The sequence below is a fragment of the Scylla paramamosain genome, chromosome 7, assembly GCF_035594125.1.
Source record: "Scylla paramamosain isolate STU-SP2022 chromosome 7, ASM3559412v1, whole genome shotgun sequence".
NCBI classification, from domain to species: domain Eukaryota; kingdom Metazoa; phylum Arthropoda; class Malacostraca; order Decapoda; family Portunidae; genus Scylla; species Scylla paramamosain.
Window position 1 is genome coordinate 3008741 of NC_087157.1, and position 3927 is coordinate 3012667.

General features: G+C 47.2%; 1 non-coding gene across 1 annotated transcript; it reads left to right on the forward strand.

The window, feature by feature from the left end:
- The first annotated feature begins 494 nt into the window (after positions 1-494).
- On the forward strand, positions 495-576 carry Trnal-aag (transfer RNA leucine (anticodon AAG)). Its single transcript has one exon. It is a non-coding gene; the product is annotated as a tRNA-Leu (tRNA).
- Positions 577-3927: the final 3351 nt, after the last annotated feature.

A 3927-nucleotide genomic window follows, 5' to 3' on the forward strand; every position in this document is an offset into this window, starting at 1 on the left:
CTCTCTCTCTCTCTCTCTCTCTCTCTCTCTCTCTCTCTCTCTCTCTCTCTCTCTCTCTCTCTCTCTCTTTCGTGGCCAGACGCTGCCACACCCGTATATCTGTTGCTTCGATCAGTTACGCCCCTTAGAGTATATTTGCAGTGTAAAGCAGTGCGCCGAGAGGACTGATGCGTCGTGGAATTTAAGCTGTGTTATCGGGCCACTGTATCGCTATGAGGGTGGAGTGAGGGCGGGAGGGAGAGGAGTTGACGAAGTGATTGTAGCCTTTTTTTAAGTCTTCACTCATGCACCTGTGTATAGTTGTTGTTCTGTCATGGTCGGTGCTGGTGCTGTGTTTGGTGTGAGCAGTGACTGTAAGAAATGTATGTGTGGGTGTGCTTGTCTTGGTGATGGACGCCGCGCCGCCAGGCGATACGGCACGTGGGCGCGAAAAAACGATGGTGCTATTAGTTACAATAAGCAATATGTTGGGAGCATTAAGCTTGGGCGTGTATGGTAGCGTGGCCGAGCGGTCTAAGGCGCTGGTTTAAGGCACCAGTCTCTTCGGAGGCGTGGGTTCGAATCCCACCGCTGCCAGATTTTTATTGTGAAGCGACAAGTCGCCCAGCTGCACATTCTCCACGCCCGTGTCCACCTGTGTCACAGGGCGCGAATTTCAAGTGTGCATTTTTCCCAACTAAGGCTTTCGCACCTGTTGTGAGCTTAGTGATATAATAGCAACCTGTGCGGCTGATTAGAATGTGAAGGTGTGTGTGTGTGTGTGTGACTGTGTGTAAGGGTGAGCGTGACCAGAGAGTTAAAAGCTTTAAAGATGCACAGGAACGACACACGTACAGAGAAAAACAAAGTTTATATGTTCTTTTATATGGGCCGTGCAAGCCTGGCCCTCTCACCACTCCCTCCACGCAGTGGCGCCACACACGAGTGCTGCTTAGGGAAGGGTAGCTTCTCTAATGCAGATCACAAGGCCCGGCGTATTGCCCTCGCCTGAGGACTACTAGGTAACAGCCAGGTGTATGAGAGGATTACTTGAGAGTAGGGCGATGCCTTCCACACGCTTCTCCATCCCTACCAGCAATGTAAACAGGCTACATGGGAGGACTGAGTGTGTTGCGGTTTGTAATCCTCTGTAATCCTTTGTCTCGTCCTGCCCGGTGATCGAACCCGGGACCTCTCGGTTGTGAATCAAGTCCGGTAATCATTGTTTGTGTTTAATTGTGATCTGAGTGTTTACATTTATGTGTGTGTGTGTGTGTGTGTGTGTGAGAGAGAGAGAGAGAGAGAGAGAGAGAGAGAGAGAGAGAGAGAGAGAGAGAGAGAGAGAGAGAGAGAGAGAGAGAGTTATGCACTGGGAATGTTTAGGAGTAGTCATAACATTCATATCAAACGCCCCATTCTTAACCTTTCGGACAGTTTCCCTCCCTCACGCTCTTGCTCTGTGAGGGGAGTCCCGTTGCTTTTTTCCCTACTTTAGTGGGGAAGGGGAGAAGCCACCCTGCTGAGGCCCAAATGTACTTTCCCGCTGTTTGATAATGGATTGATTGCAGGGGAGTGGCTGTGATGATGATAGTAATAATGATAACTTTTTTTTTTTTAGCTTTATTAAGGAATAACTTTCCCTTAAGCCAAATGTTAAGTGCATGTAATAAAAGTTTCATTAAGATTAAGTGTTAGATAGAAGTAAGAGGCTTAGAGGTGGGTGGTGAGAGGAGGAAGAGAAGGAGGAAGAGGAAGAGGAGGTGGTGGTGAGAGGCAGGAGAAGTAAGGCTTGTTTGCAGGTCTCAGGTAATGATGCGCCCTGACTCACCTGTATATAGGAACAACACCTTCCGTCCCACACCTTGCCTTCTCTTCACTCTTCTGCTTTCCTCTGCTTTTTACTTTCTCTGTTTCTCTTTTGTCCTGTCCTCTCTCTCTCTCTCTCTCTCTCTCTCTCTCTCTCTCTCTCTCTCTCTCTCTCTCTCTCTCTCTCTCTCTCTCTCTCTCTCTCTCTCTCTCTTGTTGAGCTACATATGTCACCAGTTTACCCAGTGAGCGACAGAGGGACCGTGATGGTGAGCGATGATTGTGTTAATGGTGATGTACGACACTTGGTGGGTCTGCTCGCCGCCCGGAGGTGACAGGGGTGGTGATGGTGGTGGTGGTGGTAGTGATGGGGTGGTGGTGATGGGATAGTGGTATTGCTGGGTTTGTGGGAGGAGCTGTGGTCATTATGGGTAAGGGGTTGCGTTCTCTCTCTCTCTCTCTCTCTCTCTCTCTCTCTCTCTCTCTCTCTCTCTCTCTCTCTCTCTCTCTCTCTCTCTCTCTCTCACATGCTATATTTCTCTCACTGTATGTAGAATTTATTTTTTGAATCATGACTACGATTATATTTCTTATTTTCTGTCTGGTGTTCACATCCGTCTTAAACGCTCTTCTTCTTCTTCTTCTTCTTCTTCTTCTTCTTCTTCTTCTTCTTCTTCTTCTTCTTCTTCTTCTTCTTCTTTATTCCCCGTCATCAAACACGCACAGACACCACAAGCCCCCGATTGCGTGTCCTCCCAGCATGAAAGGCGAAAACAAGACGGCTGTGTGCCCGGCCGAGTGATGGCCACCCTTCACTCTTTAGTCTGCGCCTTAAAAGCATCGGGGGTTGGCTTCGAGGGACAAACACGAGGGGCTGATAAAACCAAACCCCTTTCCTAAACAGAGAGAGAGAGAGAGAGAGAGAGAGAGAGAGAGAGAGAGAGAGAGAGAGAGAGGGGGGGGGTCCTGCTTGTGTGCTTATCTGTGTTGTTGTTATATTCGCTCTCTGTCGCTGGGCGTGGTGTGTCAGTCAGTGCTAATGTTACGTAAGTGTGTGTGTGTGTGTGTGTGTGTGTGTGTGTGTGTGTGTGTGTGTGTGTGTGGCGTTTCAGTCATTTATACATGTGTTTATGATATGTTCAATACATTCTATACATTTCATCTCACATGGATTTAGTTTTCCTTCATTACCTCACTAATTCCACTCGCTTCCTTTCTTTTTTTTTCCTCTTCGCACACAAGACATTTGATATAATACCTTTGTGCTGTGTGTGTGTGTGTGTGTGTGTGTGTCCTCGTCGTCTATTCATATATACATTTCATTACCGCTCACCTCTCGCTCCCTCCATGAATTTCCCCGATTACCAGGAATTCATCTTCTCTCCTGTACTTTCTCCTTTACTGATTCCTTGCTTTGCTGGGGACAGAGACCAGTGGCGCCAGCAGCCTTAATGTCTTTCTGAGAATTGCGCAAAAAAAAAAAAAAAAGCAAATGAATAGATAAATAAATAAGATAGATGCAGAAGATAGTAGAAGATACACTACAGTTTTCTCTAGCCAGTTCGTGTCTCGTATTCTAACGTTGGCAGAGGAGTAGCTTAATCCAGGTAATTGCCTCGCCAAAGGTGGATCGGATACAAGACACACGCCGCCTCCCGTGTTAGCATTGCAGGAGGTGTAAGCAAACTAAACAAACACACTCCTTCAACCTCATCACGCGCCCCGGACACCGCTACTTACTCTCAGGTCCGTGCAGACGCTCCAAAATATATTACCTTTTGAGTCTTATTGTTCCCTTTCTCTTACCGTGGTGGAGATGAGTTCCAGGTGTTTAGGATATCAGAGACTGTTTAAAGTGCAGGTCATGTCTTTCTCTCCCCTCCTACCTTTCAGTATCTTCCTTCTATAGACGTGGAGGTTCTATTGTTGCCTTTACTTATGCTGTGAAAGGCGGCAGGATTTGGCTTGTTTACGATATCAGAGTGTAAAGTGCAGGTCGTGTTGTCGTCTCTTTCTTCTCGTCTCTCACTTACCTTCCAAACTGTTCTCGAAAATGTACGTCCTGCATTCTGACTGACGTTCGTTCTCGTCGCCTGTTCCTATTGTGAGGGAGAGAAATGATATCAAGACTTAAGGCAGCTA